We start from the raw sequence: 24,513 nt of genomic DNA on the forward strand, positions 1-24,513 counted from the left end.
TGCAGCCCAGGATACGGTGGCTTTCTGGGCTGCGAGCGCACACTGAAGCCGGCTCATGTTCATTTTCTCATCAACCAAGACCTTCTCCGCAGGGCTGCTCTGAATCTCTTCTCTGCCCAACCTGTAGCTGTGCCTGGGATTGCTCCGACCCAGGTGTAGGACCTTGCACTTGGCATGGTTAAACTTCATGAGGTTGGCATCAGACCCACCTTACAAGAGTGTCAAGGTCCCTCTGGATGGCATTCCTTCCCTCCAGCATATCAACCGAACCACACAGCTTGGTGTCATTGGCAAACTTGCTGAGGGCGCACTCAATCCCACTGTCCATGACACCGACAAAGATGTTGAACAAGACCGGTCCGAACACTTATCCCTGTGGGACACCACTCGTTACTGGTCTCCAGCTGGACATTGAGCCATTGACCACAACTCTTTGTGGGCGGCCATCCAGCCAGTTCTTTATCCACCGAGTGGTCCATCCATCAAATTGATGTCTCTCCAATTTAGAGACAACGATGTTGTGTGGGACAGTGTCGAACGCTTTGCACAAGTCCAGGCAGATGACATCAACTGCTCTACCCCGTCCATCAGTTCCATAGCCCCATCATAGAAGGCCACCAAATTGGTCAGGCAGGATTTGCCCTTAGTGAAGCCATGCTGGCTGTCACCAAGCACCTTGTTGTTTTTCATGTGCCTTAGCATGCCTTCCAGGAGAATCTGCTCCAAGATTTTGCCAGGCACAGAGGTGAGACTGACTGGTCTGTAATTCCCCGGGTCATCCATTTTCCCCTTCTTGAAAATGGGGGTTATATTTCCCTTTTTCCAGTTGCCAGGAACTTCACCTGACTGCCATGATTTTTCAAATACGATGGACAGTGGCTTAGCAACTTCATTCGCCAGCTCCTTCAGGACCCGCAGATGGATTTCATCAGGTCCCATGGACTTGTGCACGTTCAGATTTTTAAGATGGTCTCGAACCAGATCCTCTCCTACAGTGAGTGCAAGGTCTTCATTCTCACAGTCCCTGCATCTACCTTCCAAGACTAAACATATACATCTTATTTTCATGTGTGCAACTGCAACTATTAAGAAAGTATTAAGCACCTAGCTTCTAGCACCAGGTCTGTTTTCTCACACATCATCCTTGCAGCTTTTCTAATCTTGTGAGGGATAGCAGAGGACTATTTTATGGATACCGATATAAAGGTGACAAGGAAGCAAGAACAGCAGAACAGAACTGCCTTGTACTTCTGCAACATGCTGACTTGGAAGCATAGAACCAAAGCCATTGTAGCTATACTAGTATACCGCTATCATTACCTCGACAGCATAATTAATGCATTACGGCAAGATTATAATAATAGGCTCTTTAAAAGGTAGGCAAGCTGCAAACTCTATCCATATTATTTTATGCGATAAAGTATGCCAAGCCTGATACTGTGCTCGAGCAATGGAAAAGAACAGACTTTTAGGCATATCCCCAAGACAACTGCTCACAAGCAAACACAGCAGCTGGTTTTTCCACAGATGCTGTGAGCTGGGTATGCTTACAGGCTTTTCCATACCAGATGTACAAAGTCTCTTGACTCAAATAAAGTTTAATCCAAAGGGCTTCCATCAGGGAAGCAAGAGTCTCTTTCATCACATGCCTGACAAACTTCTAAGGCTAGAAACCCAAGCAAGCTGCATAGTCCCTGGATCTTTTAATTATTTTCCCCCAGTTAATTGACCAATAGCCTTGGCATCAGGCTACTTACAGAAATCTTCTCTCTCAACACTAACACTAAACATTTAGCCAAGAAAGCTTCTTAACTGAGGTAGAGGATCAGCTAATTTAAACACAATGCATCCTACCTGGAGGAGTTTTAATACACCAGCCAAAAAGAGTCAAAGAGAGAAACTGCTGCAGCATGGAGATGACTACTGCTCATCTCATCTTGGAGTACTTAAGGGCATCTCTAATTTTGATGGCAGTAAGAGCAGGAAATGACATTTTCTCTCAGAAATAATATTCCGACAACTAACCGAATTCTGAATTTAGACAACTGTCAATTACAAGGCCTTCTGAAAATTTATTATTTTAAGTGACCACTAATTCTAACCAGGTTTTCTAAGGAGAAGCACAATCAACTTCTTACTTTATACCTTTTGCAGTTTTATGTAATCATGACTATACCTATGTAAGGGATGCTGCAGTGACATGGTTAAGTCTTTCATTGAATTATTTCTTCATTTAACCTACATATAAAGCCTTCTAAAGGCTGAAAGTCAGTATTTTGGCTGGTATCTGAAAACAGCCAAAGCAACAGCTGCTTAGAGCAACCTTAAGTCAAATAAGGCTAAAGAAGGAAATAAAGTGATCCACCTTTTACTATGGAAATAAAAGTCATTACCGTGCTTGGGGTATTACTCCAGGTCAATATAAGCAAGCACTTTCATATTTTTGAAGATAAAAAATTAATATCCCTCCACACCTATCACCAAGCTTCTCAGAGGGGCTGACACAGGAAGGCATGACTTGAAAAGAGGTCAAGGACTGAAACAGGAGGATACAACCTCCTTTACTCCAAGACCAACCCATCACCAGCAGCAAACACACATACTACAGCTGCCCTGTCACAAAACTTAACCAAGGAAAACCATCTCCCAAAAAAAACTAGAAAGGTTTTAACTGTGAAGAAAAGTACTCAAGTTTGCAGTTTTAAACACATGAACTCAGAAGAGATCCTCTGAGAAATGTTCCTTTCATGTGGCTTCTCTAAAGGCATTGTCATTACAGTATAAAGCAGAGAAACTAATTCATTCAACATGCATTTGGCCTCTAGTTGCTTAATCCAAACATTTCTCTATGATCATTTAAGCAGTCAGATGACAGAGGATGTTTTGACTAGAAGACACACCACTGGTTTTTCACATGTGGATTTTATTGCAAAATTCTGGTGTTACATTGGAAAAAAAAAGCTAATTCAAAGGATAAATGAGAACAATGAGTTAATAGAAGGTTACTGATCTCTATTTTTGTCCCATTCCCCCCCTCCACCCTTTTTAATTCTTTTATGTTTTCATGTCTTAAGGGGCACAACAGCTGAAGGAGCATGTTGCTCCTTTTGGTGCACCCAACTCAGTCACTCAGTCGTGGCAAGTACTAGGATTGCACCATTCAAACAGTTAACACTCAGGAAACTATCTTCTGAGCATCAGGATCACAAGCTGCAAACAGTGCAATGTCACGTAACTGGTTGAGAAGATCTCGGTGACTTGTTGTGGGTGGCTTGCATCCTGTCCTGAGCAGTTTCCTCATCACAGTCCTCCCACTGCTGGATCCCAGGTACTCAACAGGAGAGGAGAGTTTGTCCCTCTCAACAAGATTAATGCTTGATAGCAGAGAGGGGAGAAGTTGGACACTTCCTAGAAGACACCACTGCTATGCCACAGATAACACCTACCTGGGCTGATATAACCCAGAGCCTTTCACCAGTATTCAGAGCTCAAAGGGCAGGGAGGAAAATCCTAAAATGCAAATAAAGCCCACTTCTCACTTAAAAGGTATTTAGTTCAAAAACCCAAAAACAATCTAAGTGGAGAAATTAATTATTGCAACTCATTTTAAATTAGGGAATCAAACCTAAGTCTTTGCACAGCCAGAAGATTACACTCTGAACAAACCAAGGGAGGTTTGCAGATGTGCACCATGCTGAACATAGGGTCCAGCTTCTGGGTTCAGCATAGGTGAAGAGACAAAAGTCTTTGGTGTAAAGCTACCTCAAGTCTGGTAAACACATACTGCATACAGATCCTAATACTAACCTGTTATTTCTGGAGGGAATGGGTGGGTGGGAGCGAGCGCCAGAAACAGGCACTGGGCTGGAAGAGTAGAACAGCTTTAACACGTGGGATGCTATGCAGAAACCAAGAGTAGTGGGGTTTGTTATGTTGTCAGAAAAGTTTCAGAAGTCAACTCCATTAAGCCTCTGAAGTCCAGCTTAAAGCTGAACTTAGCGTGATCTTAACTGAAAACTGGCCAAAACCCAAGCAAAAAGCCTGCAGGAATCATGCTTTCAGAAACTCAAATGTGAGCCCTGCAAAAGCAGTTTTCCTGCCTGGAGCTTTGAATATGATACCTTCTGTAATAGGAAAGAAATATTTTCTGCAAAGTGACCCCAAGGACTCCAGAAGCATTTAGGAGACTTCTTCGGTCAAAGTCTGAAGTGAAAAAAAAAAAAAAAGTCCGTAAAATTGGACGACAATGTGAACAATGTTGACCTATTCATTCAAAAATGAAAGGTGCTGCTGGGAGAGAAGAGGAAATGCTCATCACAAATAGCTTTGGAAAACGGAGCCCAAAACCCTCAGGGAAGAAAGAAAAAAACCCATATACTTTGAGAAATCGAGGATGATGGAAGTAACACAGAAGAATTACAGCAGCTGCATTTTAGGAAATAAAGACCAAGAAGAAAATCGCCATGGTTGAGCTGTTTATCCCAGGTCCCACAAACCTGGTTCTTACACAGTTTAACACAGGAGTGGATTTAGCCAAAGCCCAGCACAGGGTTTCCAGCAGCTCCCAGCACTTACGCCATGCAGGGATGCAGCCCCTGCTCCTCCCACAGCTCCCACCCAGGCATGGGACCAAACCAGCCACAGCCCTGGGCTGCTGGCACTGCGACTTGAGGCTGTCTCTGCTTAGCACTGTACCAGGGGCACAAAACAAGGAATGAAGGATTGATCGTGAAGGGAAGGAGGCACCTCATCAGCCACGTGAGCTTCTCTCCATCCCCCGTATCTCAGAAACAAGCTACACCTCCTAACATAAAGAGTGAGGGCCCTCCTGATATGGGATGATGTGCACATGGAATAAATACGGGGCTGTGGACAGGAACATGAAAAAAAAATGAAAAAGGAAATTCAGGAATAAGTGAAGTACCAGTCACCTCCTTGCACCGGCATCTTTCCAGCCTACAAAAGCTTATCACAGGCCCTGCCATAGCAGTTTTGCAGGGCTAGAGAACATAAAGCAGAGAGAAAGATGCAATTCTAGAAAACCACCAGAAACCGTTACTTTCAGGTTGCCATTTCCACCTTCTTCCTCACTGTCATCTTCCTGCACTCTTGACAGCCCGGTGTGAGGCCCTCCAGCATCCTCTCAAGGGCACTTATTAAGTCCAACCACAGCAGCATACCAGTCAGATATGACTTAACTCTGATTCTCCTCTACTGGGTAAAAATCCAGGAGCAATGCAAGATCAAAGATCTTGTATGGCCAAAAAAATTGAGTTGATGTGGACTGCCTCATCCATAGTATCCTACATCCCAACAAGAGATACGAACATGATGCCATAACTTCAGTTTCATAAATCACCAGCACACTGAACCCAATGTTGGTGGCTTCAGTGTGCTGGTGTTCAGTAATGTTACTGCTCTCTTTCCCTTGCCTTCAGTCACAATATCTCAAAGACCTAAAAATACTACTTATTACTTAGCAATCCAGTAATTCTTCCGAGAGCCACTTAGGTTGAAAAAAAGAACCCCTATCAGATGCGACCAACAGCACTTCAAAGCAGAGCACTGGCCTTTGTCTAGAAGTGGCACTATTCAGACAGTCTCAAGAAAGGATTAAAATGTAGTCCAAACAAGTCTTAATGAAGGCTGTATTTTTTATCTGAGGAAAAAAAAGCCAAACTACATGGAAACACAGCCAAAAAGAAAAAGCAACACAATCCCTTATGAACTGATAAAACGTTAAATAGCCCACTGCATTTGTAGCTTAAAGGGGAAAAAAATAACCAACCAAACAATATCCTTCATGTTTAGTTTCTTTCTAATTCTGGGATGTTTTTAACATCAAGTTAAAAGAGGTGCTCCTCTTTCCAGAGTAAACTGAGTGGGAAGGTTTTCCAGTGAATTAACCAAGGAAAGAGAAACGTCATGAAGAGCCACAGTGGGATCTGCCTGGAGAGTATGCTTCATGCAAGTATCAGGGTCAAAACCATTCCCCCTGCCACTACCAGCAGCCCTCCCAGATGTCCATCTGTTTGCTGTTCCTTCCCTTTTAAAAACTGCAGCACAAGCTGCTGGGAAAGCATGCAGTGTGTGGCAAATAATTACAGAGCAAAGCAGAGCAGAACAACCTCAGAGGATAAGTAGCACTTTAGACAGGCACTGATGGCTGACCTTCCACTAGGGCTACATGAGATCTCTGCATGTGAAAGCAAACTGAAAGACACTTGGCACCATCATGCTTAGAGGGCTGGGTAAGCATGAACTGTGAAATTCTGAAGGAACAAATCTATATGCCACAACTGCTCATCTGCACTAAACAAAGGCTCTAAAAATGGTCACCTGAACCCTGAACATCGAAAAAGGCAGCTCCATCCTTTGCTGCAGGGAACCCAGAGCCAGCCTTGCCACCTCTGCAACCACACACGCAGACCATGGTTTCAACATTCAGCCGCAGATGTGGCTGTTCCTTGCCTGCAAGACTACCTGGGGCTGGAGGCCGTCAGCCAAGTGAAGCTCTCAGCCTGCCAAAACCCAGCATATTTGCAACACACAAAGTCAGGCTAGAGCAGATGAAGTCTTGAATTAGGCTGTTCAGCTTCCATTCAGCTCCTTCCAGAGCCTTTCCCCTATCACCACTGGAGACAAGTTATTGCTTTGGACATAAGCACTTCAGATGCAACTTTGGTCCAACCCAGGACAGCTATTTTCATGGTGTCTTTGCCAGCAGATTACAATATATGCCCACATACTTTAAGCATAGTTCAACAGTATCAGCAAAAGTTCACTGATAGGAGAAATATTTTCCTACCAGAGTACTCTAAACTTGATGTGGACACCTCCTCCTCCAAGCGCGTACCAGCTGGAGCAAAACCCTCCTTACTTACACCTGAGGGTCAGAAGAAAAGCTGACCAAGGGATGCCCCGAGATTCCTGCTCATTTCATAACAAGCCACTGTAAAAGGAAATTGAGCTGAGTATTCACATGCTTAAGGCCATTTAAAGTAGAGACTCGCTTTCTAATATATCAGGATTCTTCTGGCCTCTGAGGGCAAGAGACAGAAAGGAAGAGAGATACATTTCTTTTCAGGAATGTAAAAGTTCCCCTGAAATAATAAGGGGGGGGGGGAGGGAAGCCCCCCCTAAAAAACATAAAAACAACCACCCACAAAATTCCCTATGGAAAAGCTTCAAACTTATGAAACATCTATATCCACATGTCATCACAGGTACAAGAAACATGCGACCAACTGCTGGCACAACACTGGGACACATGCTAGATGTACTGCATCCCACATGGACGGGGGATTTGCAAATAGGATTGCAAGGAGCAAGTCCCCAGGGAATCAGGGAAAACTGAGCAGCCAAAACAATCCTAATTTGCCAGCTGATACAGATGTCTTCTCAACAGGAAGATAATAACAGGTCTTAGGAAAACAAGCTGCCCCTAGAGAGAAGAGTGTCATTTTGGCACTTAATTTTTCCTAGTCTTCTCAGGAAGAGTAGGAAATGGCAGAGACTTCCCCCACTGCATAAATTCTTTTATCAGGTTAAATTAGATTAATTCCCCCTGGGAAGATTACTACTCTACATAGTTGATGGGTGTTAGTGCCTTGATTCTCATATCCCAGTGACTGAGAAAGCATTTAAAAGTTTCACCCCCAATTCTTTCACAAAGGTATCACTCCACTACCTGCAGGCAGCATATACCCACTCAGACTGAACCCAAAATACACCTAAAAATCTCTTGCTACTTCCCCTCTTTCTTCTGGTTTCCAAACAATCAGAAGAAAATTGAAACTCGACAATTTCTCCTTGCTTTCTTAATGGAAGCATGACAAAGCTGCTGTGCAATTGTCTGCTATCGGGGGACAGAGGGGGAAAGAAGGATAAAGCAAACTACAGGAGTTAACCCGCAGCAGCAAACAAATCAGTTATGTGCCCAGACATGGAGTAAAGCTTAATTTGTCAGAGGAGAAAGTATCAAAGGCTTTGAACATAGTCATCCACTCCCTGGTGTTACCCTCAGAGGTCTGGTGTCTGCAGCATTAACAGCTAATAGTAAATATTATTTATATGCTTTTTGTAAAAGTAGTGGTGGAAATGTCAGGGGAGATGCAAGAACAAGGGAAGATCTCTAAAGCTCTGAAGGGTAACTGTTCACATGAGAAGCCAATTCAAGACCCACAGTGGTTAGGAGCAGTTGGTGAGAGCAATGAGGCATATGAAGAGATTTTGCCCCTGGAGCAGCAGCTGGGCAGAAGAGGAATAGACAGCTGCAGCACTGCCCCAGGTCATCCCATAGGGTATCTAACAAGGGTACTCAAACACGGGGATGATAGTGCCCGAATTATCACAAAGCTCAACCCTTGGCAGGCCTCCAGTGGCCCCAGGATAGGGGAGCCCAACAGGACAGTGCAGAGCACCGTGTGGATGTACTCTTCCCATAGATGCTGTGGTTAAGGTGAGTTTGCTAACTTACTGCTGAACATCAGGACAATAGGTTGGCTATGTCAAGCACCAGACCCTGGACAGCAGTTTCCATCCATCCACTGTTGGTCAACCTCCATGGCAGTTGTCACAAGGAAAATCAAGAGCAATGCAGATTGAATTATGCACTGCAGCAAATGCAATGCAGTTCTCAACTTGCATTACCCATCCTTATCTCCCACAACAGTGGCTTAAGCTATTTTTTCAAGTCAGCATTTAGCTTTTTTTTGCTAGCTAATACAACATTTCCTCTCCCTTCCCCCCAGTCCAAGTATTTGGTGAAATCGCTTCTTCTGCAAATTGTGCTGCAAATGCTGAACTTTTGCCAGTTAGACAGGGAAAGCCTTGACTAAAAATAAATCACATTTCAGAAAATAGTTCCTTCCCAGTACGATGAAGTAGTGGATAATGCATGCAAGCAGATCTGCCAGGAAAACACAACCTCCAGACTTGCACGAGAATCTCATCAAGCTCAAAAGACAGACAGACATAATTACCATGACTTGTCCCATCTTAAAAAGCACATAGTTAGGGGAAAGGAGAGAAGGAGGGGTGAGGGTGCCGGAGTAAATCAAGTTTCCACCTGTTCTGGCAAGAACAGAAGTGCCACCATCGCCACTTGCCTACCTCCCTTGTGAACCAAGCTGCTCATAACCCACAGGGGAGGAAGAGGTCAACACACCTCTCCCTGCATGGCCACTACAGGAGGCAAAACTCTATTACAGGAAATCTGCTACAACTCAGGCATGTAAGAGAACAACTTGGGCTTTTGCCACCTGAGTCACCAGGAGTCTGGAGCACTGACTCACTGCTGATTCTCTCCAACTCAGACATACCTGTGACAGCTTGCTAGCAAATGGAGGCACTCCTACCTTTGCTGTTCCCCTCCTCGTTACGGTTCGCCCTTTATCAAGAGGCCCTTTACGCTAGAAAATGAATGCAAGAAAAGGAAAGCACAATGAGAACACTCTCATGGGAAGCCCAGGCAGTGCTCTACTAAGCAGCTATGCTTTAAGCTCCGAAGCAGAGAGAACATCTGCTCACATGGTGCAATAAACCCCAGGAAAAACAGGGGAATTAGGTGGAAACAGCTCCACCCCAACTCCTACTCTTCCACTGTGTTTGCTGCACCGCCCAGACAGTCCTGATGAACCAGGTTTTCAAGTAAGATTGCTTTCCATAACAAATCCATTTCACTTTTTTAGGAATCAAGTAAGCTTCACACAGCCAGTCATGGCTATGTCCTCCTGCAATCAAAATGGGCTGTTCGGGAAGACCAAATGCAAGGCAATGCCATTTTGGGATGAGATCCATCAGGGATAGAAATTTGCAGAAGCAGCTTCTTTTGCTCTTACAGCAAGCTGAAGGCTCCAGCTCAGCATGCCAGGCCAATACCTCCTTGTCCATCAATGGTTCCATGGAAGCATCCATCTACCCACTTCTCAGGCTTCCCCTAAGCAACCACAAATGGCAAAATATTCCACTCCAATTCCAGTGGTTGCACACACACCTCTGATCAACTGCAAACATAATTCCAGTTAATAAAAAAGTAGGCTGCAACTCAGCCCTATATGTTCTCCTCCTCAAAGTAATGCAGGAATTGAAACTGAAGTGCAGGCAGACCTGCTGGTAGCACAGTGCGGGACATCACTAAATGCATGTCTGGCATCTCTGCAACTACAACCGACTCAAACAGTCCATTTACAGTGCCAAACAGTTTCAAAGAGCACAGACAAGATTTTTTAGTTGAGCACGGATGCCTTAAAGCAATAACAAATCAAATAACTTGGGCAAAAGGGTGCACTGGGCAGCACAGAGAAGGCTTCAGAGCCACTGCTTCTGACAGCAATCAGTGGCAGAGCAGAGCATTAATTATCCAGGGAAGAATAAGCTGCTACAGGCTGTTCTTGCTGTACATTAAGAAAACAACAGCAGATTTGTTCGTGGTTGGATAGCAACATGCAAACATCCTCCTCCCACCCCCTCTCTGTGCTGCAGGCAGGCGCATGCGGTGGGGGAGCTACCACAGGCCAGCAGAACAGGAGGGCACAGTAGTAGTGCATGCAGCCGCAAGCTCACAGCCGCAAGCTCGACTGGGATCCTCCAGCTGGTGCTATGGGAAGGAAAAGGCCATGCCTGTGTTTGCAAGGAGCTTGGCCTCCAGGAGCTGCTCTGCAGCAATGCTGTGTTTTCCAATGTTCTCCTCGGACCACTGCCAGCAAGGCTAAATGCAGACCTTACCTTCTGCTTGGCGTTTCCACAACACAACTGGATGGAAAAAACCTATTCACTGCACAATGTCCTCTCCCACAGTATCTGTCAATTCACACTTATAGGGCAAACCTTGCACATGTTTCACTTTTAGATACACACACTCTCCCCCTCGCCAGGAGCACAGCAAATGTACCTATTCAGAGCAGAAGCTTCTTTTAAGGCACTGACAAGGAGGCAGAACACAATGCCCATCAGTATACAGGAACTGGCAAATCCTGTAAGCATTACAGAGAACATTAATTAGTGACAATAATAAGAACTGGCTGATGAAAGGGAAGGATGGTAAGGCAACCTCGCAAGAGGTGGGAGAGTGTTAGATCTCAGCCCTGAACAACCTCCTGCCTAGCCTTGGCACCACAGTGGAGGTACCCAGCACAGAAGTCAGGGGACTTCTCCAAAATCAGAGAAGGAAGCCAAGGTAAGAGGTGAGACCGTAAGTCCCAAACTAAGGCTGGTTGTTCAGCAAAGCCTCCTCAAGAGTCAGTGCACTGAAGTTAATATCTAGGTATAGGAGCAAAAAAGAGGCTGATAAATGGGATGGAAGCGATCACCTGCACAACTCCCCTACTCCTCTTGCCGAGATGCTGCTGAAGATCTCCTGCTCCACAGCACGTGTGCAATTTCTTCTAGTTTGCAGAGCAGGTGAATCCCATCAGATATCAGAGCCAGGCTGCTTCTGATTTTCCATTATTACTATTATTATTATTGATTCATCATTACGATTTCATAGTAAGCGGTTTTATTTTTTCTACTGATTGCTCTATAAAGCTTTTGTATATTAGTCACGCAAAAGACATCTTGCAGCACTTAGCAAAAGCTGGGACAAAAGTCACCTCCACAGGCTTCAGCAAAACCTTGCTGCAAACATGCCAAAGAAAAGGCATCAGGAAAAAAAGGATGCTTTACTGGTAACAGTTCTAAGCAGCCATAAGGAGACATTTTTCTGGTGATCCAACTGAAGCAAAGATGACTGCATCTAATACAGCTTTAATTTTCCCATTCTGTTCAACAGTTCAGGGACAGCAACGAACATGGTGGATGAACAACCATCCTTAAGCACACTGTTAACAGAGAGAGGATTTGAAAGCGGGAGGAGTTAAGAAAACAGGGTGGGATAACTTCTCCAGTCAAAGTTCCAAACCTGCAAGGGGAAGGTACAGGATTAGCCCAACAACATCTTATATACTTCCTGCTGACTGGTTCTCATTATGTACTGCGAGAAAGCTTACTCATGCGACACACTGGTTTACCTTGGACTGAGAAAGAGAGACTTGCTTGTTTTCCCTAATGTCTGCGGGTGACTCACAGACAACAGCCATTGCCAGATGGTATTTAAAGAACTGAGAAAAAAACGTAAGCCATTCACCCTTCCCTACCCTTCTCCCCTTTTTCCTTTCCTATTACAGAAGAGCTGTAAGCATTTCTTACGACAAAAACAATGCTGAGAGACCACAAGACCACAACACAGACCTTGGACTCCAGCCTCAAGCACAAATTTTCCATCACCATTTATAATTGCTCTCCCTGTTGCTTTACATTACCACTCTAGCCAAAACACAAGAGTTATTTACTCGTGTTATGCACCTCCAGGAGGGTCTTCTGTTTTATTTCTGAAGTCAGTAACAGAACACCATTCTGCAGTGGAACATAAAGTCTCTACAGAAAGACAGAAATAACATAGCAAATCCAACCTGGCCAATAATCTTCAGTGGCAGCTTATTTATAAAAGTATGGAAAGACAACTTTCCTCCTCTAGCAAGGAAATTCATACCTTAGCTTCACATGGCTTAAGCCTAAAGAGGCTGCATTAGCTTTGTAGGATTTCAGCTGCATTGGTATTGGCCCACTCCTGTACCAGAGCTCAGTAGGTAGGGAAGTGCAGCACGTCTGCCATGCAGACAACCTTTTCTCCATTCCTCCTCCAGCTCCTTTTTCCTCTAACAACTTTCTCAATGCAATCGCGACTGTTAGACAACATTACAGAAACATCACAGGAAAAGTTCAAACTTGCCTCCCAGTACTGCTGAGCAAGGCAGAGATGCTTGCAGCTTCTCTAAGTGCTGCAGGATTTAATCAAACCCATGTGAAGGTGGCCTGGCCTGCCCCAAAGCAACCACAGCTCTCAGACAAAGCATTTTGTCCTACAGCAACCAAATACACTGGAAACACATCTAAGTGCCAGGGAATCAGACCCCTGTCCCCAAACTCCCGTGTTCCCAAAACTCCCTTCTCAAAGTGTCCACACCACTAGTCTTAAGACATATTTGGTGGACATCCAGTTTGTCCACTAAAACATGCATTTCTCAGTGTTACCACCCCAGCAACCTCTCTCTGCCCTTCACCTTGACATCATGATGTATTGCTTGTTGACAGACTGAACCAATGCTGCAGAGACACAGTAATGTTCTATTTCATCCAGTGTGGAAAACAAAGAATAACCAGAGTTTACAAAAAAAAAAAAAAAGTAAGTTATGTTCATAAGTCAGACAGGAAGATAATTCTACCCTTAGCTTTACAGCTAGAAGAGAACAAGACAGCAGGATTTGTTGTGCTCCTTCACACAGAGGCACTAACACATCAGGCCCTGGTCTGCAGTGTATTTAAGCAGAGATATCATATAATCACAGAGTGGTTTGGGTTGGAAGGGACCTTTTAAAGATCATCTAGTCCAATTCTCTGCCATGGGCTGGGACATCTTCCACTAGACCAGGTTGCTCCAAGCCCCGTCCAGCCTGGCCTTGAACACATCCAGGGATGGGGCATCCACAGCTTCTCTGGACAACCTGTGCCAATGCCTCACCACCCTCACCAAAGAAAATTTCTCTCTTATATTCAATCTAATATTCTCCTTGATATGTTGAGCAGGTCTTATTTAAAAGCTATGCTCAAAGTCCTCCCAGAGGGATACCTACCTCCCCTAGGTTAACTGGGGAGCCAAACACTTTCAGCACATACATGAAGCCATCAGTCAGCAGTGCACCTCAAAGGACTCTACCAACATCATAGGCTCCCAGAAATCTTAACACACTTTGCAACCCTTACCCCTCCTTTATAGGGAGAAAAACTGTTAGAAGCAAGACATGCTCTACCAGGGGCTACATGGCTGCCCTTCAGCAAGCCTTGCCCATTCCCTGGAAAGGGAATCAGCTTAACTGATCCAAAACTATCCCTTGATGCCAAAATACAGTCCTGCCTTTACCCTTCTACCCCTTCCACACATCCCAGACATCTCTAAGCTTGTGGTAGCAACCATTGTTTGCTTGATCCAACTGGAAGCCATCCCAGAAAGAAGAAAAAATGTGGAAGGATTTCTGGCAGAAGAACAGCCTGAGATCAGCTAAAGCTGGTGGGAAGCATGACCTCAGAAAGATGGCATAGTGGTACGTCTGGAAACCTACATGAGGCTTTCAAGCTACCACGCTTTGACCCATCATAGCTTTGTCTTTGCACAGGGGTAAGTCACTTAAAAATGACTTTAATGGCTCCATTCCATGAAGAGGCCCAGCTACTCACTTTTCTGAAGACCCATCAAAAAACAGCCTGGTGAAGTGCCACCTGAGTTCTTCAAACTAGACTGATGCCCCAAAGAGCCACACACCACAGCTATACAAGACTCCTAGCTTACTAAGGAATAGCAGTAAAACAAAATTTCTCCAAGAGGTCTGGGGATTGTTGTTTTTTTTTCTTTTGGTATGTTTTGCCATAACTGAAGAGTGTTCTTACATGGTTTTCAGGAGAAAGAAAAGGAGCAAGGACAAACATATGTAAAGGATCCAGCAAAAGCTCTTAAGCAAAGCAGACAGCAGGATGCTGAAAATAAACACGTAAAGCACCAAAGTTTTTTTTGCAGCACCAAAGTTCAAATCCATCTGGACATTTTTGAGTCTGTCATGGCAACCCATAGAAGGGACTTTCCAATTTCTTGCAGAGAAACCCTGGGAAATAAGTACAGAAAAACAGAAGCACAGGCTCAAACTCTAAGCCAGCCCTTCATCCTGAGATATGAGCTCCCCCAACACCACCACAGGTACAGAGGGAGAAGCACAGCACAGCCTTATGTGGTCCCTGCAGGCTGGCTTGTCCTGAGCATGGGATGGCCCGAAGCTCCTCCACCTCCATTCACCATCCTTCTCCTCTGGCACAGGGATGGATGGAGAGGTCCTAACAGATCCAAGTGCACCTCAGCGTGCCAGAGGGGCTGCCAGCTCAAGCCTTCCCTTCACGCCAGCCATTTCACCTCCAAACAGCAAGAGCGTGATCCCCACCTAAAAAAGTACACACCACAAAGCTGTGCTGAGTGGATGGAGCTAATGCACCACCATCCCCAGAGGTACCATCCAAACATCTCAGCAGCAGTCCAACGGAGCTCCCCCATCCCTAGCTCCTTACAGAGGGGAAGAAGGCAGAGCTAATCCTCTTGTTTTCCTAAGTTTATGCAGCATTAGCCACACAGGCTCCTGCTGAAGCTGCCCCAGGGCCCCCAACCTGTGATCACTACTGTGGTCACACTGAAACCACCAATTCTGCCAGCTTTCAACACAAACAGATGAGCACAATTTAAACCTTCACATTCAAGCCTCTTTTACACAGACTCCATAGGAAAACCCAGAGCTTCTACTCTCTCAGTTTTCCCAATAACTATTACCATGCACACTTCAGAAATATCCCAAAGCATCCTTAAAAACATTATGGAGTTTATCACGAAGCTCAAGCTTTCAGCTCTGCAGAAAAAAAAACAAAACAATAAAAACACCCACCAAAAAAAAAAAAAAACAACAACAAAAAAAACAGCAAAAAATCCCAACCAAACTACAGTGGGTTAATTCAGGACAATCAATGCTCTATCAGCTCAAGTAGGATACTGGATAACCCAATCTTTTCATTTCAAAGCCTCCCACTTCCAGCAGCTGGAGAACATGGACAAGCAGCACCGTTCAACCCACAAACCAAAGAGCAGGAATGTGTTTCCCAGCCAAGGGCTAGAGTGGCAGTCACCCCTCCTTGCCCAGTATCTCTGGGGATGGACCTCTGTCCATCCAGCTGCCCCCATGCTGGATCCAGCACTCTGCAGGAGGTAATTGATTAATCCCTGAAAGACTGAACTACTTTGACATGCCACAGGCTGACTCACAGAACCAAGAGGTGAGGGAAGAGAGAAATGGTAAGAACGAGACACCACAGATACAACATTTTTCGAGAAACTGAATTCCTAAACATGCAGGTAATTTACTTACCTGCTCCCTCATCATCTACTCTGTATTGAAATGTTTGATGAGATACACAATTCACTATCAGTGCAACTTTGCTCTGCTTAAGCCCACATCAGATGTCAAGAGCTACAAAAGCAGGAAAGAGGACACCCAAAAATTTCATCTTGTGAAGAGAAAATGACACTACTGAGCTAAAACTTGAGTAGTGAGATATGATGCAAATGGGGGAAGCTTTAAAAGATGTACGAAAAGCAACTGCACTAGCTCAGACCAACATCTGCATCCCCCAACATCCTGCCACCATGGTGGTGAGCAGCAGACATGGGGCACGCTTGGTCAAGGCAACTGCTGGAGGGGTTTCCGCAGCACACCCTCCACATGCAGGGCAAGCTGCAGCTTTAGCTGCATGCAAAGCGTGACCCTCACTGATTAGGGAATACAAATTAAGGGAAGAGGAAGCAGGAGATTTAAGAACCTGAGCCACGTGGTGAGCCTTAATGAGAGCCCACTTATTTCTAGAGAGCTAGCTGGCTGAAAGTGTGTGTGTAAAGAAGCCAGGCACATCTGCACAGCTACTGCAAAGAAAAGTAAGAGTTGCGTGAGCAGGTTGTAGACTTTGGGTGGCTGTCCCAGCAGCTGCTATGTCACCAGTAATGCCTGCACCCCACTTTGCTGAACCTCCCACACCCCTCTAACAGCAGAATGTCAAGCTGCTGAGTACACCAACAAACAAGGATTTTTGAGCAAGCTGGATTTAACCCTGCTGTCAGGATGCCAGCAGGGCTCCAAGTCCTAAGGAGATCAGATTTGTATCGATGGACACTCAGGCAAAGCTGGCATGATGGGTGTATGCAGGGGGTTGAGGATCCCCAGCACTTGCTTCCTCTTCATGAACCCTTTTTTGCCCCCTTGGACTGATGACAAATAGTTTCCCACAACTAGAATCCTGTGCTGAGCTCCAAAAGGTGGGGGTGAACACTTTGTCTGTTAGACTTTTGGGGCACCACAGCACTGGGGCTCACTGGTACTGTGAACTCTCACCCTGCCAGACAACTGCTGCGCAGCAGCCTGCAGCACGGAAGTTCCTCTGCATAAAGCTGAACAGTACTGGCTCCTATGTTTGGCTTCCAGGATCCGAGCCACAAGGAGAGCTAAAAGTATTTCAATTAACCAGTCCTTTTCAATGCAGGAGTCACTGATGATGCCACAAGGGTATTATACAACTGCAAACAGGAAGATGTGGTCTGCAGAAAAAAATAATAATAAATTGAATGGGCTGAAACAGCTGGCCAGGACAGTAACCTCTGAATTCAAGTGTGGACCACACCATCCATGAAGCTTGTGCTACTTGCAATTGTGTTGCAATTGCAACATTTAATATGTTCGCAAGCTTTCTGATGTAATATACACAGGGAATCATTTTTGCTTTGCATTCACTATACAGAGAGAGCTTGTTCTGGCTGTATGCCGCGCAACCTGTCTCCTGAATCGGCTGGCTGCTTAGCTGTGTATCATCCTGCATGTCAGGAGTTAAGCAGGAAACTCTTACTGCTGGTAAAATCCTTTGCAGGGAGATGGGTAGGCTCCTGAGCTAAGGATTTCTTCATGTGCAGATTTAGGACCATTTTTTTTTAGCACTGCCTGGTCTTTATGCTGACATCCAGACTTTAAACATCATCTGTGGGTAATACAGGAGTATATTACTCACAGCAGCGCACCTGGGAGAACTAGCAAATCCTCTCCATTTGAGCCAGAGTGCTGGCTTTACTCTGGAATTACATTTATCTCTCCGGCACTAGGCTCCCATTAATGGAATTACCAGGCAGGCTGCTTCAGAATTAACACTTGAGAGAGGCAGGCTGGGATGGCACCACTCCAGCCTCAACCCGCAAAGCCGGCACTGTTTCTCCATCCTCCAACGAGCTGCCGCCCTAACGAGCCCGACCCCATGACGAGAGCCAGGGAAACAAAAGAAACAAACCCGAACTGTCCAGGGCAATCAATATCTTTCTAGGAACACCCAGGCCTCTTGCCAGCTCTCTTCCAACCCCAATTTAGCTCTCCTGCATCACAGAAGGGGATGGCACGTGCAGGAGCAACCCAGCGGGATGCCAAGCCAAGAAGCACGGCTGGTGCTCAAGCAGACACTTAGGCCAATCTGCACTGGTCACTCTGCAAATACCTGATGCTGAGAGTGTCAAAGCAAACCCACAGCTAAAGACAGCACCCATACACTTCAAAAGTCACAGAGCAAGTACTCCAGTCTGAATAGTTGTTTCAGAAATACCCACTGATATGTAAAATGGGGAGGCATATTGTAGCAAATGAATCAAGACTGGGTATTGGAGATTATCTTCACACACTAGAAAACTGCCTTCCATCACATGGCAGCTACTGCACTGCCACGCTGAGCAATCTCCACCATGGCATGAAACAGTCCATTAAACCATCCCTGCACTACCCAACAAAATGGGCAACTGGGAGCAGTGCTGCAGGCCGCCAAAAGCTAAAGGGGATGCAGCACTACAACTTCTCTGGGGGCTGTTTTTGGCACAGAGCAGCTGTGGGTTTGTTTAGGTAGGGTTTTTTTTTTCAGTCATCTTCAACAGGACTTCTCCGTCCCTGACAAGGAGCGAATGCAAGGAGAAAACAAGAGATTCACCACCACTTGAACAATGTTTGCCCCAGGTATGGAGACCCAGGTGCACAGTACTGCCAAAGCAAGTAAAAGACAGCAAGGGGAAAGCTTATTTGCAGAGCATAGACATACCCTTACAACAGCTTGAGCTGTGGGAGCTGAACTACTCTCTCCTGTATTTAAAATGTAGGAAAGCGCAGGAATTACTCTAGCATGACTGTGAACGACTAACAGGCTTTGAATTTCAAAGTCAATCTTAACACATGCTCTTCACTGTGATTTTAATTCTAAAATAAAAGAAAAAATAGTGGGAAAAAAAAGAGGATTTGCTGTGAGAAAAGATCCTGTACAACCCTGTTATTAAACCACACAAGGAGCAAATGAGGGAGACTGGCTGGGGCTGATGAAGCAAGGCTGAAGGGCAGCCCTCTCTTTTCCCCCTGGCCCTTCATTTGCTCTGCTAGTTGCTCTCAGCAGCATAACGATTCAGGGAGGCGGACTGCCCCGTGACAGGAAAAACATATGTAACACCCAGACGGTGAAACCTCACATCTGAGACGAGCATCTATGCAAAATGCAGCCTGAAACATTTTTTCCAGCTCCACACAGTCGACTTGATGTGCTGCAAAACCAAGCTGGTGAAACGCTATTGCCTGCATTGAAGGTGAGATTCACCAGCAGGATATACTCTCAAGCATCTCCCTGTTTTCTGCAGGTTAGAAACAAACAAATAAATAAATAGATAAAAGCCTATGGGCAAGGTTACAGGGTCCTGCAGCTCAGGGTGATGCAAGAGAGAAGGGAGAACATCAGAAAAAGAAATCACACAGGTTCGACACTCTTCAGCCTGGCACCTGGGGAACAGCTTAGCCAAGAAAACTACTTTCTTTCCAAAAAACGATGAAGGTAAGGAGTCATCAGAATTATGAGTCAAGCTCCAAGATAAGAAATCATACTAGTGGATGGGTGTGGCTGCCTGTTTGGGGTTTTTCTACAAGATAAATGTGTCTTTTGGAACATGTTTGTTGGCCAGTCTTCCCTCTGCTGGGAAGAGCACCCAAAAACCAAGAAGGAAGCTTACAACCCTGAAAACAGCAAATGAAAGGCAGGTCAGTTTCCAAAAAGCCGAGATCATGCTTCACAGGCCCTTGAAAGTAAGATGCAACATATTAATATGTCAAAAAGGACAAAAGAGGAGTAAATTTAAAATTCCAAATAGTTCTATAAAATATCATTCAGAGAAGCTGTTAAGGAAACTCTGCAAGAGGCAGAGCCCATTCACAGACCAGAACCTGTCAAGTAAAAGAAATAAATAATTTTTTTAATCTATTTTTCAACTGTAAAGCTGTGGGTATATAGGAATATTTAATCAAAAATTCACAGTCTGGAGGATGCTAGCTCCACATATGTATCCAGGGAAAAAAAAAGTAGCGTGTGTATCAGAGTAAGAACTAATGCAAATCCCTTAGGAAGTGTGTGAAATTGAGCAGAGAATGGTTTTGAATCCAACAGAACAATGTGTTGAGCGAAGCTGAGGTAGCAGTACACCAGCACTGCAGGAAAGCAAAGAGTGTAAAGCACCCAGGAGCTCAATGGAGCAAAAGCCACAGCAGGTCATGTTCCCCTCTCCAACTTCCCCACTGCCCAGTGAATTGTAATAACTTCAAGACAGTCATGTAGAGCCCTGCCAGCTCAGCCCAGGACCTTGCTGCTCTGCAAACAGCAAGGTGTTAAGCAGCCATCACCGAGGTTATACAACAGAAGCTATTTTGCAATCCCTTCCTATAGAAAGCATTTTGCATTGGCCTTCACAACAGTTCAGTTTTGCCTTTTCTTATTCAAGAACACAGTGGGGAAGCAAACTGAGCACAAGGCAAGCAATTTACTAGAATGACAGGTTGTTAACTAAACCCTGCCAAACACAGCTTTAAATTAAAGCATCAAGCCCATGAATAGCTTCCTCTTCCTCAGCACAGCACTGGCAGAGAAAGGTCCCAACAGTCGCTATGCTACACAGGCCCTTATCGAGTATATTCCCTTTTCCCAACAAAACCAGGGCACCAAATCCTGGCTGGACCAATGCAGCTCCCCAGAAGGCTCCAGCGCACATGCTCTTACCCACCATTTTGGCAGGTACCAGAGGTCCCTGCTCCAGACACAGCATCTCCTTCCTCATTCAACTGAGTTGACCCTAACTAATTCAGTTGGAGCACAAGAGCAAATGGTACCATTTCCTGAGGGAGAAGACCTCATGATTCACCACGATGCCAGATTTCACTTTTTGGGGTGTTGTTTTTAAAGGAAGTATTGCAAGGCAACGGTGGGGAAACCAACTGCAAGCACCGGGTTTGACAGATCAAGCACTTGAGCTGCCACATCTCCAGACCCTATCAAAAGCTGGGACCAAACCCGACTGTCCCACCAGCGCTGCTAGCTATGTCCCACGCAGTAGGGTACTTTGGAGGTTCCCCCAGCTGTCCTTGGGACACCCAGTCCATACCTGTGCCACCCCACACGACCCCACAGAGCAGCTGGGCTGGGGAGGACAGGTCACCACCCCGTGCGCAAGGCTGCTGGGAAGGCAAAGCCTCCCAAAACAGCAACGGAGGTGAGCAGGGGCAGCTCCTGCGCTGCTCCATCCAGTGGGAATGGGGAGGAAACAAACAGCATTTTGTTTTGACCTCCATGCGGCCCCACCACGACTCAAAGGACTGCCTCAGCTCCTGGCAGAGTCTCTGCGGGGTGCATAGCCCCATGCTCTGACTCTCAACGCAGCCCCACCGTGGCAAACAGCCCTTTGCAGCCCGATTCCAAGCACACAACCCTCTGCGGTCCTTCACCCCACAAAATGCCTTCCCCTGAACACCAAGCCGAGCCCTTCACAACCTTCCCGAGCCGCCCACTCGTGCAGCCCCTGGACACCCCCCGGCACACCCCCCGGCACCTCACGCTTTCCCGTTCGGGGTGCCACAGATACACAGCTCTCCACAGACCCCGAGATGCTCCCGACCACACACACCTTCGCAAACCCCCATGCCGCTGGACACGCAGCTCTCTGCACACCACAACCCCCAATGGCCCCACACACAAGCCCTTGGCAACACTACCAGCCCTCCCCGCCCGTTGCTTCCCCCCGAGGGGCCCCCGCTGGATACTCGTGCCTCCCAAACCTTCTCCTCTCCCGTCCCGTCCTGTCCCGTCCCGTCCCGCCGTATCCCCTCCGGTCCTTACCGTGAGGAGCCTCGCGGGCTGACGCGAGCTCCCAGCCCCGCCGCGCATCCTCCCGTACGCGCCCAGCGCCCAGCCCGCTCCTGCGCAGCCGCACTAGCGAACACAGAGCGGGACGTAGGACGGCCGGCGTCGCTCGGCGTCTCGCGAGAAGAGAATAGAAGTGCCCCTGCAAAGAGCAACCCCGCAGAGGGGAATTAGCTCAAATGGTAGAGCGCTCGCTTAGCATGCGAGAGGTAGCGGGATCGATGCCCGCATTCTCCAGAGCTTTTTTTTTTTTTTCTTAATACGTTTTGTAAAAACTTCTACCTTTACTGTTGACGCGTTTTGCCTTTGTCTAAAAGATTTCTTAAGTTATTTGCTTCCTTAAAATTCCGAAGGATACGTTTGCTTAACCCGTGGTTAAGGCAAAGAGAGTGCTGTCTGCTGAAAGTGCAGCATTACAGGAGGCCCTTTCGCTTTCTCATTTAGTATTGGACAAGGGCAGCAATAGGGTGCAACATCCGCTCCCTCCAGCGCTTCTTATGGCAGCTTCGGCCCCAGCCCTCACCTGCTTAACTCGTAGAGGAGCAGGAGAGCCCCAGGGATCCCCTCTCTTGGAAGCTTTTGATAGACTCAAAACTCATTAGTAAATTTGAGAAGGAATCAAAATACCTCAAGAAGGCATTGATATACATGTCAGTTAGTAAAAAAACTGGCAAGATTTTGCCCAGTGAATTTATCGACGTGTAAAGTTGAGCCAAATATTCAAATTCTTACATGTTGCTATTATTCTATTATGAGCGAAAAAGAAAAAAAAAATAAAGAAAAAAGAGAGTGGTTTAAAAACTGAAGACATATCATGGGAAAAAAAAAAACCAACCCCATAGGAATACACTCAGTTGGCATTTCCATCCCGGTCACAAGCTGAACTGGAAACCAAAGGTGGAAAACAATTCTGCGCACTTTCTCTGGTTACATACATGAGAAAATGATCTTTCTGAGATATGTCAGCAGCAAAGAGTGGAATTCAGCTTTCAAGATGCTCATAGATCCAATCCTACACCTGGGTAAACTGCAAATCATTCCCATCACCAGATGTTTGCAGTGGGCCTGGGGCAGGCTCACCTCTCTGCAGAGCATACACATGAGCCCTAGGGTGGCTGACAAGAGAAGAGATCAGGCTCAGAGCCCATGCTCTTAAATTCCAGAAGACTTCCTAGAGTGGACCTGGGGCAGTGGAAAACATCCAGTGGGTGTTTTCCAGACCGACCAAATTCTTCTGCAACTACTTTCCATTAAACCACACCTTCAGAAACAGTAAGAAGCCTCAGTATTACTGCATCACCCTTTGAAAAGAATAAACCCAGGGAATCATTTTTTGTCTGAATAAATCTTGTGCAAAGATTTTTGCAGAGCAGCACTATTTGGCCATGGTCTTTTTGCACATCTATAGCCATATCTACCTGAGGCTGAAGTCCTGCCTATTTTACTGTTTATCCTGCAGGTCTTTTGAAGTCCTTCTACCCCCACTGCCCTTTTTTATAGGCAGCATAAATGTTTAGATAAGTTAATCGCCAATAGCCTAAAGAAGAACTGGATTGAAGGGAGGATGCAACAGCTTTTCAAAGAGATTATTTGGCACAAATACCCATGAATTCTCATGGGTAGCCTCAGGGAGACCGGAGAGCCATGTCTCCACCACCAGTGGACATGTTGCAGTCCTTTCCAAAAAATGCCAATGGTAACATGCAAACTGAAGTCTGAAAAACAGATGAATGTATGGTTGTTGGGGGATTTTTAGCCTGAACATTCTATTCTTGCCTTTTAAAGCAGATTTGCTCTCAGGCTTCTGAGTCCCAGACAAACTCATAAAATAACAAGCTGTCACTACAATGGTCTTCAAAGCTTCAACAAACAATTCGAGTCTTCCTGTGCAGCAGGATTTAACAGGAAAGTGAAATCCATCACAGATCACAGTCTCCTATTTCAACAGCTGCTATGCAGGCAGCATGAAAAGACTGTATTGTGAAATAAATTTGTGTCTATGGTCTGGTCCTTTCATTTTTCCCTCCAGCTTTGGCCTCATCTCGACCCTCGACCTCTGCAATATGTTGGTGACCATGGGCAACCTCGGGATGGTGGAAAGCTAAAGAAGTATCCCAAGTCTGGTCAGACTGATGCTGCATCGCCCTCTGCAGACTGGCTGGCAACAACTGCCACGGGTTGAGGCAGAAGATGCAGAAGGAAAGCAGGGTCAGGCGAAAAATCCCACCACACACCCCCACCCCCTTACTTTTTTTGCAGGTCTATGCAGTACAGTGATTAATGAACACGCCTGGAAAGCCCCATTTTCTTGGGGCCCGTTTTTCACTAGACCCATGGTGAAAGCCTGTATACCCAGGGATAAAATACTACGCATGTACTCACAGTATTATTTCATTATAATGATTCCCACTTCCTTTAAAATTAAAACCAGCATGAAACAAAGAGACCAGCTTTTCTTTTACAAGAACAAGATGACCACATCAAAACAGCTAAAAATTCCTCCTTTTCTTTTGGGAATCTATAATGAACTAGCACAGTATGGAGCATCCGTATGTGTGCATGCACACATGCAAGTCAGGATGAGCATTTGCCTGTATTTGCCAAGGGGCTCAAAGCATGCTCAGCCACCTCGCAGCTCTGAGACATGCT

General features: G+C 45.8%; 1 protein-coding gene and 1 non-coding gene across 9 annotated transcripts in view; one reads left to right on the plus strand and one right to left on the minus strand.

The window, feature by feature from the left end:
• Nucleotides 1–21,944, minus strand: part of LOC134163914 (USP6 N-terminal-like protein) — a 78,833-nt gene extending 56,889 nt beyond the window's left edge. For 4 of the 8 annotated variants that reach the window (XM_062619140.1, XM_062619143.1, XM_062619142.1 and 1 more), the window contains exons 1-2: nt 21,841–21,913; nt 10,895–10,976 (exon numbers count right to left, since the gene is read on the minus strand). The gene's annotated coding sequence lies outside the window, so the exon portion shown is untranslated. Of the gene's footprint in view, nt 1–10,894; nt 10,977–21,840 lie in introns of all 8 variants that reach the window. The other 4 variants (XM_062619145.1, XM_062619138.1, XM_062619139.1 and 1 more) reach the window with 3 other exon arrangements.
• An 84-nt stretch (nt 21,945–22,028) lies between these two features.
• Nucleotides 22,029–22,101, plus strand: TRNAA-AGC (transfer RNA alanine (anticodon AGC)). The gene has a single exon. It is a non-coding gene; the product is annotated as a tRNA-Ala (tRNA).
• The last annotated feature ends 2,412 nt before the right edge of the window (nt 22,102–24,513 follow it).

This window comes from Pezoporus occidentalis, unplaced genomic scaffold (assembly GCF_034315485.1).
Source record: "Pezoporus occidentalis ecotype Australia unplaced genomic scaffold, CSIRO_AGI_Poc_V1 ctg21, whole genome shotgun sequence".
NCBI classification, from domain to species: domain Eukaryota; kingdom Metazoa; phylum Chordata; class Aves; order Psittaciformes; family Psittacidae; genus Pezoporus; species Pezoporus occidentalis.